This window comes from Acartia tonsa, chromosome 3 (assembly GCF_053477335.1).
Source record: "Acartia tonsa isolate MP-2025a chromosome 3, ASM5347733v1, whole genome shotgun sequence".
Classification (NCBI taxonomy): Eukaryota; Metazoa; Arthropoda; class Copepoda; order Calanoida; family Acartiidae; genus Acartia; species Acartia tonsa.
The window spans coordinates 46,978,328-46,994,818 of NC_137262.1; the positions used below are offsets into that span (position 1 = coordinate 46,978,328).

General features: G+C 30.2%; 1 long non-coding RNA gene across 1 annotated transcript in view; it reads right to left on the reverse strand.

The window, feature by feature from the left end:
* LOC145314370 (uncharacterized) overlaps window positions 1-16,491 on the reverse strand; it is a 34,460-nt gene that overhangs the window by 427 nt on the left and 17,542 nt on the right. The window contains exon 2 of the long non-coding RNA XR_013877741.1: window positions 9,911-9,967. This is a non-coding gene — a long non-coding RNA (uncharacterized LOC145314370). The remainder of the gene's footprint in view (window positions 1-9,910; window positions 9,968-16,491) is intronic.

The following is a 16,491-nucleotide window of genomic DNA, read 5'->3' on the forward strand; positions in this document are numbered from 1 at the left end:
GATCTTTTCTCACATTCATCATTTTATAATAATTGCTGTATTGGTCAGCAATCATAAAGCAAATATTATCATTTTATATTCTTTATATATTATCAACGGCTACGCCTCTAGAGGCCTTCTTGAAGCAATTGAAAAGGGAGATGAAAATCAATCCCGCCCATATTTTAATTTCAGATTAAAAATGATAAGTAAAAAAATATTTTGCAGGTTTACTTCTCTTAGGAGAGTGGTGGTACCCTCCCTCAAAATAGTTATAAACCTTCCCAGGACATGTACGAAGCTACATGAAAGAGAACGATATCGGTTAAGTGGTTAGGGATATCCATCCTTCAATATAATATAAAAATAATATAATCACTTGTGTTTTTATTTCTTTTTAATTTTTGTAATTAATGATGATATTTTTGTGTTATTTAGTTTTTTATTCCTTTTTTATTAGTGTGCATTATTGTATTCTTTTTACTGTATAAAGTCTTTCAATTTATGTTCTGACCTTTAAACAGACATACATCATGAACATAGAAGCTTTGCTGCTAAACTTTGTTGCTGTAATCCAGTGATAAACAAAAATATGTAAAATCAATCATTTCTATATGCTATAAAATAGTTATTCATCGCATCGTATTATAGACAGCTTTCTATGGATATTGAAATAAAAAAAAATTAAGATTAAAGCCAGTATTGTTAGCCCGAGAGGCCGGATGACCAGGATAACAAAGTTGGTATTAATTTCATGGTTTTTTTTTCATTTTCCTGGAAAACTGTCTGTAATTCGATGCTATTCACGATTTGTAGTATGGCTCAGAACCGGTTCTAATCCAGCTGATATTAATCGGTTTCGAAGCCATACTGGAAAGAAAATTCTTGCATGCCAACAAAAACTGAAGGATAAAATTTCTAATTCTTCCTACATACCCCAAATTGTGATAAAAAGACATGAGACTCAAACACACCAGGGATAAGACAATGGACATTGAAAACTGTTTCCAAAAAAGTCTCTCTGGCTTTAATAGCTGGTGAACTTTTAGTGGATAAAATACGTGGTAGAAAATTGAAATTTTTTCAAATATATGCCATATCAATATAGTTTAATCAATTTTTGCGGTTCACTAAATTAAGTTAAAATGCATTTCGTGAAACTACCCCTTTAGTGAACTAGCATTGTCCCTTCCCTTCCTGGAAACTCACACACATACACTCACACACACATACACTCACACACACACACACACATACACACTAACAAACATACTATATCAAACTCATGCTCTAGGAAGAAAATCAAATTGTTGTATTTTCCATCAATGTCGTTTTGGACCCTTATGCAAGTCTTACTTTGTTGTGATCACAGTGCGTATGAAGGTGCTTTGACATATTGGGTCATAGTGCATTTCATTACCCTAGGTTAGGTAACTTAATTTCAATTTTAAATAAAATCTAAAATGCAGCCGTTTTTCAAATTTTAAGTTCAATTTTAATCCACTAGTAGTTACCGCATAATCATGACAAGAAAAGCAAAGATTATTTATTTAAAATTTTAAACAAGTTTGCTTTTGTAAAGTTCTTCATAAAACCACTCCTGAAGTGAGTTAATTAATGTCGTTTTTATCGGTTGCTTTGCTAAGGTCACGGAAATTCAGCCTTAAGTAAATCATATATAGAGAGGTTTTATGGCAGACTTTATCAAAGCAAAGTTGTTCAAAAATTTATATGAATAACCTTTGCTTTTCTTGTCATGATTATGCAGTAACTCCTAGTGGATGAAAATTGAACTTTAAATTTTCAAATCTAATTTTCTAAAAAACGGCTGCATTTTAGATTTTATTGAAAAGTGAAATGAAGTTACCTAACCTAGGGTAATGAAATGCACTATGTCCCAATTTAGGTTCTGACACAAAAGTCAAAGTACCTTCATACGCACTGTGGATAGTACGTTGAAAAAATAGGAAATAATATACAAGATTTCCGATAAAGACCAAATTATGCTACTGAATAAGCTACAAAATACTCTTTTTTGTTATCTGTAAGGAAAAAAGAAAGCTGGAAATACAATTTTCCGCGGAAAAATGACGTATAAGGAAACTACAAGAAATGCTAGTGGACTATGGGGAGTCAAAATATAGAAAATATATCTGAAGAAAAATATTTTATTCAAACTTTAGAAATAAACACAAGTTAAAAATTTCACTTCTATTAACATATTTTAATTGTAAATGTCCGTTAAGTAGTTCCAGTTCCATTAGATGCCAAAAGTGGGCGGAGATTTTAAAGTTTTACCGGAATTTTGCAACATTAGGACCTTAATATGAAGGTGTTTTATGTTTCAGTAAATCTTTTAATAAAATGAATAAAAATTTAAATGACTATAAAATAAGTCTGAATATCTTTTTAGTAACATACAGCATGACCCTCGAAAAAGTATTTTTAAGCATCTGCAGCCCTTATTTCTTAATGAATTATAAAAAAAATACATATGTCCTTGTTCTCCATAGTATTCCACATAAGTAGATATAAAAATATTTTTTTTACCTCCATTAACACCGGAGATTTTTAGAGCTAAAGTTTTGAAAAAGTGACTGAGGAAAAAGTAACTTTTAACATGAAACGACTTTTTTAGCAAAATTAAGGTAGAAATCCTTTTATTTTTGTTACTAGCAGAAACTTTATACAAAAATGAAATAAAAAATTTAGTTTTTGAATAAAAAGCATTTTTTTACACATATTTTTTGAGTCTTTTTAGTTTAATGATATTTTGAAAAACTTACTTATTAGGCAAAATTTTTTAAGATTAAAAAACCAAATAAATCTTTATGAATATAGCAGGAAAATTGTTTTTGTTTCACAATCCTAACTTTAATAACAAAAAAGTTATGAAGAAAATAAAATTAAAACATAATGATTTTTTTGTCTAAAAAGCTTAATTAACCCCCTATTAAATTATTGAGATGTCAGAAAAGTAGGCGGAGCAACTGTCATAATTAATCCTTTTCTCAAATAAGGGTTAATAAATAACCTAAAATTTGCAAATAATCAATTCATTCAGTAGTATTTTTTGCCATTAAAAATTTATATTTTTTGGTGGAATAAAAAAGAAATAATTAGTTAACTTGTTTTTCTTTGTGTCTCATTATTCAGTTGCCAGAAAAACATAATATAACCATCGAAAAATAAGGAAAACAAAAAAAAAAAATTTTTCTCAGTCACTTTTTCAAAACTTTAGCTCTAAAAATCTCCGGTGTTAATGGAGGTAAAAAAAAAAAATTTTATATCTACTTATGTGGAATACTATGGAGAACAAGGACATATGCATTTTTTTATAATTCATTGAGAAATAAGGGCTGCAGATGCTTAAAAATACTTTTTCGAGGGTCATGCTGTAGAATTGGTATTTTTATATAAATCAATATAAAAAGCCTTAAAAATTGACCAAAAAATATCTTTCAGGATTTTTGAATTAATCAACTCTAAAATGCGGCGTTAATTTTAGAGTAATTAAAAACCACCTTTAGTAACTTTGATGTATATTTCTAAAGAGAATATGGACCTAAAATTATTTCTTGTACTTCTAATGATTGTTTCCCAAATCTGGAAAACGCAGTTTTTTTAGACACCCTCTATATAGGGACATTCAATCATCATTATTCCAGTGCACATCCTCCTTTCAATACTAGACACTAAGATTTACAGTATGATAAGGAAAAAATATTATCTATTTCTCTGATTTTTTTTTGGGGGGGGGGGGAGGTTTTCTCAATGAGTGGAAGAGGTGTCACAGCCCCCTGCCCCAACAAAATAGTCTTAAACCTTCCTATATTAATGGAAAATATTGAAAAATTGGTAAAAGGTCGGTCACGGTCGGTCCTGCCGATTATAAGATCTTTGCAGACATAAATACATACATACATCCTGATACTTTAGTATATAAGATTGCTTTCTGAGACTTACAAAATAAATTATCTTAATAGTTTACCGTAAATTTAATAACTTATAGCTAATATGTTATACCATAATTTATTAGGGTAGTGCGGGGTAATTCCGGTCAATTTTTTGCTTCAACTTAAAAAAAAACATACTTCCCAAAAACTTTTTCCGGTTTTTAAGAGTGCAAATGAACGATATGGCAATAACGAAGAAGCCTGTCTTGGTCCCATTAAGATCTTGCAACTAGAAGTCGGTCAAAAATCGGTTTAAAGGGCGGCGGTTGGCCTATACCGGAATAACCCCACCGGTGGGGCTATTTCGGTCAGTTGACTTTGGGGGGGTGGAACACCCCCTTAAAATATTTTTTTAACATTTTAAACTATGAGTAGAAAGCTGAGGTCATTAGCTTTCTAACAGTACTAGTCGCATGCAGATCAGACAATTTTTTGACCACATTTTCCCCATTATAAAAAAGTCGGTAAAATCGCAAAAAAAACATCAATTTTTTTCATGCAAACTTTTTAAAAAAAATCATACTTTTTATTATATGATTAGGTTTTTTTTAAAGCTTTATACATAAATTAGAGGCAATTTCTGATTCGCAGGTCTTGGAATTTCTTGAAAAAAGTGATTTTTTCCCAAAAAATTTTTAATTTTAAAAATCCTGCCAGTTTTGACAGCAGTTTTTTATACATTTTGTCTTGTCTCAAATTGGCTAGGATTGACCTACAAGGGTGGTTAAGGTGTCTAAAGATGCAGAATTACATGCCTGACAATTAACTTCAAATGATATGGGGTCTAACTCTAATATTTCAACACTTTTTATGCAACAGGAATTTTGAAATTACAAAATCTTGAATATGTACTCTAAATCTTGGAGATAGAACCCATATCCTGGGGAGTTTTTGTTAGGACATGCAAAGAGCTTTCTATAGACACCTTAAACACCTTTCTAGCTTAATCCTAGCCGATTTGACATAAAAAATCCAAAACGCGCAAAAATCGCGAACACCCTCTTATACGAAAAAGATGCAAGGGTTTCATATGGAAATTTAAATCTTAGGTCATGCATTTGGGTTGTTCATGCTTCCAGATCACCTGAAAAAAACATTAGGGTATTATACATTAATAAATACAGTAATAAAAAAAAAGTAAAAAAAGTGACCGGAAAAGACCATTTTTTAAGACGAAAAAAAAATTATGAAAAAATCAAGTTAGAACAATGCCTCCAATTGCAAACGATAAATGAATGCCATATCTTTCATTTTACAAAAACCCAGGGGTCGATAGGACTTACCATTTTTTCACAATTTTAGATTGAACATGGCCTATTTTGAAATTTTTTTTTGCAAATTTTTTGCAACTTTTTGAGGGCAAAAAAATCATAGAAGGAGTGATCTGACAAAAATTTGTTAAAGTAAGAAATGAAAGTATAGGCAATAAACTACAACTTTGCTTTTCTGAAGATCTCACGCAAACGTTTAGAACATCGTTAAAAAACGGTTTTAAAAAAGTTGATCGTTTGACCGGAATTGACCCGATGACCGCATTAACCCCGCACTACCCTACTAAGAATTCATGTATGAAAAATATTCGTTGGAATAAATATATACTGTAATATTTAAATAAAAAAGTCAGCTTTAACATTTTTTAGTAGCGAAGCTACTCTAAAATTCACTTTGTCTGTCCGTCCGTCCGTCCGTCCGTAACGCTATGGGGGAAATGAGATTTACTCAGCTCCTATAAAAGATAGAATGCTGAAAACAATATTCCCATCACTAAGGAGCACAATTAACTATAAAACATCAATGGCGGTCGGACGGCTTTTCAGCAGGTTTTAGGCAATTTTTTTATTTTTCACATTTTTCCCCATATCTTTGGTGTTTATGGTCCGATTTTCAAAACTTTTTCAGTCAAAGATATCAAAATTAAATTTTCCGTCGTTTGGAGAAAACAACAATGACGGTCAGACTGCCTTTTTGCAGGTTTTTGGCTATTTATATATTTTATACATTTTCCCCCATATCGTTGGTGTTTTTAGTCCAATTTTCAAAAATTTTTCAGCTATAGATATACAATTAAATTCCCGTTTGAAGAAAACAACTATGAAGGTCAGACTGCCCTTTTGCAGGTTTTTGGCTATTTTATATTTTTTACATTTTCCCTCATATCTTTGGTGTTTTTAGTCCAATTTTCAAAAAATTTTCAGTTAAAGATATCAATATACAATTTCCCGTCGTTTGAAGAAAACAACAATGACGGTCAGTCCCATCCACGAATTTTTGTGCTTCGCTACTTATAGATGTTGTCATCCTTGTTTATGTACCATCCTGTGGTTGTAAATATCCATAGTGTCATCAAGGTTACAAAATATTTGTACATAGGCTCACACATATATTTTACTTCAAAGGGTGGTCGGCTTAGATTTATTTTGTGGTTAAATCATATAATATGACAGACTAAATATGTGCAGAAATATTCAGTTAGGGATGGGACAATGGGCTGTTTATTACACTAGTCCCCAAAGTATTACAATAGCATTTTCTCATTCTTTGACTTAACAAATTTGGCGACTTTTAATGAATTTTGTTTGGTTGGTTCATTAAGTTGCTGAAAGCTTCAATTGAATATCCTATTACAGAAAGTAGTACGGGTTTCTTGTCTGTCCGTTATGATTTCACTAACTGCTGAGTCCTCCATCTTAGGGAAGCATTACATATTTCCAGTTATAATAGAATCTTGGCTGCTGAGATATCGATTGTAAACATCGAGTGTTGGTTGTCTGTATATCACTACTTTAATCTATACTCTGGGTCTTCCAAATTGCGACAACTTCCAACAAACCATTGACCTATCCCTTGAATGGTATTGACAAGGCATACTAATAGATTTCTCTAGGTTTGAAGTTTGCTCAAAGCTATAGAGTATATTTCTGTCCTTAAATTTGTTCACAGTACAATAACCTTTTAAACATACAGTACAAATCCAGGGACAAGGCATTGCATCTTGAAGAGAATAAAAACTTTTAAGCTTTTAAAAGAACAATTATTAACCTAACAATGGTATTTTACTCAAAACTATTTTTTGGCTTCAGGAACCCCTTTTTCACTTAATTTAAATTTTCAGGAAAAAATGATTAATTTTTCGGCCTCTGCGGGGGGGAGGGCTCTAACCCCTTAGGGACAAATTCCTACGGGTTACTATCCATGCGAGACGCTTCTAACCTTTACAAAACCTAATAAAATATGGTTTACACATAAGTTTGTTTGTTTATATGACAGAAACCGCCATTAAATCACAAAGTATGGCCTTATTAGAACCTAGTAAAAGTGTCTGACTCTGATTATGACGTATAATAAGTCAGACACTTTTACTGGGTACCCTTTTAGTTATAGATATTTAACCATTTAGTTTGACTCAAATTATGTTTTGAACCCATCAACAAAACGAGATTTTGAAGCAAGTTATTTTCCACTTTTATTCTTACTATAACTATGAATTACACTACCCCCAAAAAATAATTTAGCCACGAGAAGTTTAATCAATATTTTAAAGATAAAACATCAGATTTTAACTCCCTTCTCCCTGACACAAATCTTTTCCCACTCTTTATATGAAATGTGTGTGTAGAAAAGTTGTTTGTTTGTAATAAAAAGTAATAACAATGGTCACAAGATAAAAAGGGTATGATGAAAATTTATCAGGGATGCAGGGAAATTCCAGTGGATGATAAGTTTAGCATCAGACAAGAAATATTCACGTGTTTTATGCAAGATGATCTTCCTTATAATAGTGGGGTCGACTCCCTCCCCCCCCCAAAAAAATTTTTTTTTTTAATTTTTCTTTTAAATCTAAAATACGAAAAATTGGTTTGATTAAACTTCTTGGGGCATAGCCCCTAGAGGCTAGGAGCGAAGCCGCTAGTAATTAACATACAGCAACGAGTTATAACTAACAACTAAGCCCCTGATGGCACTTTGGTGATGGGGAAATGAGGTTTTTTATTTTAAATAGGAAACATTTTTGTTTTAATTTGTGGGGGGTAAATTTGTCAAGTTGAAGGTATCCTCCCCCAAAACCTTCATTTCAAAGAAGAACGGTAAGAGCTCAAGAAAGATAGACATCCGACCATAAATAAAATATTATATCTTGGTATACTATACATAAATTGAGTTAGAGGATCAAATTAAAAACTATATACCTATCCCTTTAGCCCAGTATTTTGCTCCTGCCCAGTTACACCATTATAGGAACAAGTATAACACAACAAGAAAAAATTTTGAGGATTTTTTTTGCCAATTTCTATATCCTAGTATATAAAGTAGTAGGGTCTTTTGGTCTGAAGTTAAAGATTTTGATAATTACAAAACTGATTGATTTCTCACTTTTATGGAAGCTTCACATAGATCTTGTGATGGTTTTAGGCTACTTTATTTTTTTATTTAATCATGAAATGGTTTTAAGCTATTTTTCTAGCCCCTTCCAATAAAAGCCCCTGAATGCTAGAGGCATTAGATGCTAGTGCGCAATCGTTATTATGTATAAAATGTACTATATAAATATTTTTCTATAAATCTAACCCTATTCTTCCATACAGAGGATTGTGGCTTTAGAAAAATATTAGGAGGAATAAAGATAAAAGAAGCACCATGAAATACACTTTTAGTTTTGAAGAAAAGTATTTTTGTCCCTCATAATTTTTTTTCTTAAATATGTTATTGATTAAGGTAAGCTTTAACATAAACACATTTTTTATAAAAAGTATTTAGTTCGTCCGTTCGGTCTTCAGTATGAATAAAACATCTACTTTTAAAGATTTATTAAAAAAAATTAGAAATTTCCACTGTGTAGTTATAAGGAGAGGGTTAAAAAAGAGATAGAGAAAGACTAAGCCTATAATTACATCTTTTCTTTTATAGACATTATATCCTACTTTATGGATAATTTTACACCATTCAACTACAAAAGGATGCCCTCTTTCCATAGATGACTAAGGATGGGTAGACAGGTAGCAAATACTCTTCACATAGATGATTATGAATGGGTAGGCAGTTAGTAAATATTCTTCCCATAGATGACTATTGATGGATAGACAGGTAGTAAATATTCTTCTCAATGATGACTATGGATAGGTAGGCAGTTAGAAAATATTCTTTCCGGAGATGACTATAGATGGATAGGCAGGTAGCAAATATTCTTCCCATAATTGCTATAGATGGTTAGACAGGTAGCAAATATTTTTTTAAAATAAATGAGTAAACATGGGTAAACAGGAAGCAAATATTCTTCCCATAAATGACTATTGATGAATAGACAGGTAGCAAATATTTTTTACATAAATAAGTATACATGGGTAGACATATAGTACATATTCTTCTCAAAGATGACTGTGGATGGGTAGACAGGTAGCGAATAATATTTCCATAGACGAATATGGATGAGAAGACAAGAAGCAAATACTCTACCCATAGATTATTATTTATGGCAAGACAGGCGGAAAATAATAATCCCATAAATTATTTAATTTAAATCAATCTTTTTATAGATAACTATAGAGTAGTCAAGTACCTGAATCCTTTTATGGACATATATCCTTTTTTTGTAGAAAATTTTACACAATATCCCAGTACAAAAGGATGCCCTTATATTACAGATAACTTTAGATAGAAAGAAGGGAAGTCAAAATTATTCCTAACTATAACTAAATCTCTACAATTCATTTAACCAAATGAAAAAGTGAAATGTTAAATATATTATTCAGATTTTTCAAAAATAGACTTTTTGTATGTATTATTTACTTATTTGTGTTTTTTCCTTTGCAAGACGATTGAGAATGAAAACTTGTGTTTTTGAAATATATATTTGTTAGTTTGATAAAGTAGTCTTGGGTTGAGATGGATCAATAGCTTTTAAAACTATAACTAAAGATTTATTCGATAACATAGAAAAATATAGATATTTAGTGAGGTAGTTAACTATCTTCTCTTACCTGAAGATATTCTCCTGTGCGGACACATAATTCTCCATCATTGGTCGTAAGGAAATCCTTAAAGAAAAAGAAGTTTTAGTTTTAAATTTTTACTGATTAGTTAACCATAAGAAAATATATATAATTTATATAAATATTCTGGCATTACAACAAAGCTTGTATATCCCTATTTATACCCTAGGCATTAATTATAAACCTGTAAAGTCAAAAAAGTGTAATGGATTGATTTTTATTAAATTTATTAAAAGATTTTCTACAGAGCTCTGCATCCGCACGTTAACTGCGAATAAGCCTCAAATTTAAACCTTTTGGATGCTTTGACTTTTTTTAGATAAAAAGGAATTCCATATTTAAGTTAAATTTAGACTTCTAGCCGCATTTTACAATTGCAAAAGGTTGATTTTACTGAGGTTTACAGGCGGCTGCCGAGCCCTTATCTACACGTCCTTGTTCTAAAATTACTTTCACTTTCCTATAAACTTTCAAAAATAAAAAAAAATCTGTCAATTTAAACCTTGACAAGTGTCTATTAAAATGTTCTAAACTTCAATTGAAAATATTATTTGGGGGGGAAATATTTAAAATGTTTTTACATTGTAGTTAATTTTTACTTAGCTTTATGAGAACTATTTTGCCATGGACAATCATAAAAGTGGCAGATTAGTTTGAGATAAATGGTCCCTTAACAAATTGTACATTTTATGAAAGCTTCCTAGTGATTCAAATCTTTTTCCCTTTTGATTAGTACTTTTTGAGATGGGGTTGAACTTAATAAGAACCAATAAAAAACCTCCTTTCGAATTAGACATATTAATCTGTTTTTGATATCTTTACAGATCAAAATACCAAACCACCTTGTATTTTAAAATTTGTTGAATTTTAAAAACATTGAAATTGACAATGCACAAAACTGTTATTGTGTTTGTCTTCTGGATTTTATATCTGGATAAAAACTGGAGTCGGGAGGCATAGGATTTCAGATACAGATATTTAACTATTTAAATCTACTTATATTTTGTAATGTTAGTGTAAAAAATATTCAGTAAATATAATATAATTATTTTTAAATGAATTTTAAAAGATTTATCATTAGTGGTCTTTGCTGATATATCAGCAACAAAATAATAAAATTTAGGTACACATAATGTCCAACACCTAGTAACATTTTTTTTGGTTAATATGATAACAGCACAAAAGCTTTAAATGAAGTTTTCTATATTGCTTAGATTGTAATAAATAAAAAAGAGTGGTATGAAAGGGATCGTTTAACACAAGAAATGCATCACAGGAAAATTTTATTCAAATCCTTCAAAATTCCTGATTGCCAATTCCTAAATCCCTAATATTTATCCTTGAACTATATCCTTTCTGCATTTCCTTCTCAAATAACATTCTGTCTACATGGACATAAGGATAGGTAGATAGTAACAAAAACATGCCTTTTTGAAGATTGAAAATTATAATAAAGTTCTTAATGTTAATCATAGTTAAGTAATAACAGCGCAGTTGTAAGTTTTGGTTTCCTGCTGTGTTAAAAATCTAGAATAATGTTTGTAGATGAAAACCTTCAAAAGAATACCACCTTATTGTTCGAAAAACATTATATTAATTTTATATTACATCTATAAGACAAAAAAGAGAGCTGATTTTCTATCTGTACGTCCGTATAAAGCTTAAGATCTCCGTAAATGCTGGACTTATTAGGTTTGCCTTTTTAGGAAAGGTACGTGGATTTATTTTGAATCAAATGCTTTGTTGTATTCAAACTGCTAAAAATATAATCTTTTATAGCGATGAATAAATTGTAAAAATTGAAATATTTGAAAGTCTATATGTAATAAAGATCCCAAAAAAATGTTAACGGTTTCAAAACAAACTCTTAATATGTTATTGAGAACTATATTTCACCTTTTTCTGAAACATCTGTGTTAAACTGTTTACAATTTTACCAATAAATCATTCGGTATTGGAAAAAATATATATATACTTTTATAGGATCAAGTAGGGAGAAAAGAAACATCGGCTGTTAATTATACTGGTACCCTAAGTTTTTTCTAACACGTTCTTTCATACCCAACTTTTCAACCAATTATTTAAATCTGCAGAAGGGGTAATTTATCCTTCATTACCTTATCCCCTAAGATCCATGAGTATAAGGTCATAAGTAGGAAATCAGGTTTTTATTTGTTGGCCGTATTTTGCCTTCAGTTTGGTCTCTTGCAAACTTTAAAGTTGCTATATAACAAGGATGACAACATCCATAAAAGCGAAGCTCTGAGACGGTAGGACAAACGAACATTAACACTTGTAGAGTGTCAGAACTGAATAATCAGAATAAAAGTGTATAAAAATCAAAACAATTGTAGTAAATTTGTTTAAAAACTGGTTAAATAGTAAATACATGATATTGTTTAAGTACATACTTGCATGTTTAGGACTTGATTATAGAAATGCTTTACTATGTAGTACTATGTTGTCCTAGTACAGAAATCACCATGCAAAGTTTGAAATTGATAGGACAATTCTAACCTGTTTAAATTAACGAAAAAAGCTAACTGACCGTTACGTACGGACCGACCCTAATTATAGAAAAGCTTCACTTTTAAAATACCCATCTTAGTATTTCCTACTTGATTCATTATATATGTGTAAGAGAACTGTAACATTTCAAATTGGAATTATAACCAAAGTATTTTTAAATAAAAGATTATGGAAGCCCATATCTTTATATATTTTTATACTTTGGAAATAAAAGTTCTCATTATCAGATAGACTGACAAAGTGCTTCTTATTCTTATATTGGTTTTAAGCCATTTTGGTAGGGGAGAGTCAACACCCTCTTGGATTAATAGTCTTATAGGATAGGAGCGCAGCCACTAGATAAGTTGATATCATCCTTATTTGTCAAGATTACTTTGAAATGTTTTATCCTATTGACTCTATACAATTATCCTATATAAAATAAAGTTACAATATCCCCAGAGTAAATTTGTTCTTGAGTAAAACAAGTAATATTGCATCCAGCGAATCTTTTACAACTCTGGTTTTTTATTCAGAACTTTGGTGTAAAAGAAATCAAAATAGCAAGGTAACTGCTTTTAAAACTGTGTACAGATTAATAAGTGCAATCTACATTTTGCTATCATCGAAAACATGTCAGTCATTGCCACTTTACTAAGTCAATAAGTTTTTTCATTATTAAAAAAATACATATTGATAAAATATCAGCCGCGAACACTTTTATTAAATGCAATATAGTCTACATAAACTGATAAATTGATGTCGAAACAATGCATTGAGTGACGTAGCAACAAATCAACTAAAGTATTACTTCTAGAGTAGCTTCTGAACCGGAAAAAAACTTGGAAGGTCAATCAATATAGTAGTACAATCAATACAGAAAGGGAGAGTGAGAGAGAGTAAGAGAGAGAGAGACAGAGACAGAGAGACAGAGAGAGAGAGACAGAGAGAGAGAGGGAGAGAGAGAGAGAGAGAGAGAGAGAGATAGAGAGAGAGAGAGAGAAGGAAAGACACAGAGACACAGAGAGAGAGAGACAGAGAGAGACAGAGAAACAGAGAGACACAGAGAGAGACAGAGAGAAAGAGACAGATAGAAAAGAGAGAGAGAGAGAGAGACAGAGAGAGACAGAGACAGAGACAGAGAGAAAGAGAGAGAGACAGAGAGACAGAGACAGACAGAGAGAGAGAAAGAGAGAGACAGAGAAAGTTTACTCCGATAAGGTTGGCGTCAAAATAATAGTTGTTTTCCTTTTTCCTCAGTTTTTGTCATTATTGAACAAGAACATACAAACAAAAAATTTCTTAGATTAATAGCAAATAGACTTAAAAGTAGAAAGCTATTATATAAGTCTTAAATAAAATATAATTTGATTGAAATTTAATCGATTATTATTTTAGAAAATTCTATATAATTGAAATAAAATGTTAATATCGAATTTTCGTGGTATATTTATAATCTATATTATATTTTCATAGTCAAGACTGTGAGACTTAAAACCATATAATGTAGATGAATTTTCGAAAAAATCGAAAACAAAGTAAAAATTAAAGCATATGGCCTATATAAATGCATTTTATTTGCTGTATTAGTAAGAGCTTTTTTCTGATAATTACAAAAAGAATGACTACTAAAAATCTGTTAGTTTCATATATTTTTTTAAAAATTATTGATGTAATTTATTTAAAATAGAATTAGTTCCTAAAATCTAGAAATCTATCAGTTTTTTTTAATCTCTCCATTAAGACTATTATGTGCTATTCAATTCACTATAAAAGCAAACAACTATAATTAAAAATATTATCATATGCGAAAACTGTTAGTTTAAGAAAACGCCAAATATCATTTAAAGAGGACCGCCTGTGCCATCCTGTAGACAAATTTTATTGGATAGTCCTATTTTATCAATTTGACTTTCATATGCTAAACTGTTTGTATGAGGAAACGCCTAATATATTTTCTAGATGTCTGTCTTATGCTATTCCGGGAAAAAGATATATTAAATAGTTCTATTCTATCAATACAACTCACATATGCTAAACTGTTTGTTTGAAAAAAAACGTCAAACATTATTTCAAGAGGACTGATACAAATAATATATATTAGAAAGTCCTATATTATCAATACAACTTTCATATGCTAAACTGTTTATATGAGGAAACGCCTAATTGGATAAAAGGTTGTATGTGTAGATAATGTCAATATGGGATTACTCAAAATACATTAATTTTTACGAAAATTATTAATAGCAAAACTTCTCGATATTAAGGATTTGTTCACCTTATACAACAAATCTATGCTACAAATGTTAGAATTTCAAAATTTAGGCATGTTAAAATCGTCCTATGGATTACAAACCATGCAAAATGATTCCTGTAAAAACTACGATTAATTTTTAAAGAGTAACAAACATACAATCATTACCAATAAGTCATTATCTTTTAATTTTAATTCATAACAAAGATTTTATGATAATATATTTGTCTCATTGTCTTTAGGGCGATTCTAACGACAATTAGGTACAGTGTTATAAGTACAACATTCCTATATTCATACCATAAAATTAAATAACGTCAAAATTCTTTATTTGTAATGCCCGTTTGTCCAAATGTCTATTTTGTTAAACTTCGCTTTTGTGGTTTAATGTCATCCTTGTTTTTTTAATGATTTCCAAGAAGAAAAGTAAAATAATATAAAATGTAAAAATCCAAAATCCAAAATATAATAAATATTGATTATTAGCGATAAGATTAATAATAAAATATTATGATAGATTCAGGAAGAATTATTATTTTTTATAATAAATGATTAGGTAATAACCTATGGGTATTCTTCTGATAGTATTTTTTTTTTCTTTTTCTAAGCCTATGCAAAAATGTTATTGTTGGAAAATTTTCTATTATAATTAAAGGTTATTTATGGCGTGATAAAAGTTAGATGGGTAATGATATTAAAATAATTTACGGAAAATATCTTAACACTAAAAAATCAATATTATACATAATTATAAATTGATAGGTAACATATTTTTGAAACAAACGGTCAATAAGATGATTGAACGTAAGGACATATCAGATAAATATAAAAGCTACGCTATAATTACCGTGCTATACACTAGTCGCCGGAAGGAAAAAGCAGTTTTTTGAAAGGGGCTATCTGAGCTTATTACAGATTCTTATATATACATATATAGACTAATGAAAAATGCAAAAAACGAAATCAAAAGCGTTCCTTCTTGGGAGAAATGCGGGAAAAAGATTTTAGCTATTTTTAACCTAAAATTCACATTGGCAAGCCTGTAAAAAAATATACACTCATTTTAAACATGTCATTGCCCAGCACCTAGAAGTGGTAGAAAAATGCTACACATACGATTGGAAAGCTCATAACCTCTAGTTTTCATATTGGCATATAACGTTTTTGTACTATTATTAGTTTTTGAGCTATACTCTGAAGTATACACAAGTTTTAAAAATGCTGTTTTTTCTTAAGAATTTTACGTTTGATACTTGATACACAAACATTTTTCAAATTATAGGTATTACTTAGCAAACTAGGAGTTATAATAATTATTAGTTATACAATTATTTTATATAGGTAAAATTGTATATTTTGGGTACTTTCAATTTTAGCTTAATTAATCAAATTGTCTTTGAAATGTGTATAGTTTGTAGTAAGAACCAAGGAGGGAGGGGGGGAGTTTATACACTTATAGGAAATGAAATTCAGTATAAATTTTTGCCCTCAATGTTTGTTGTTATAGTTAGTAACCTTTTTGTAAAATCTCTTATATGATTAAATCTACCAGTACAACTTTAAAAATTGAATTTTGGCACTTTTCTTCTAGGGGCTGGAGGGTTATAACAACACTAAAATCTAAGGTCTGAGCTTATTTTTAGAAATAACAAGCAAATTTTCTTAATGTAAACCTTTCTTTGCATAACTGAGCTAAGTAGCCACTAAAGATTTCATTTTGGCACTTTCCTTCTTGGGGTTAGTGGGGTATAACACCCCCCAAAACACTAAAATTTAAGGCTTGAGCTTATTTTTAGAGATAACAAGC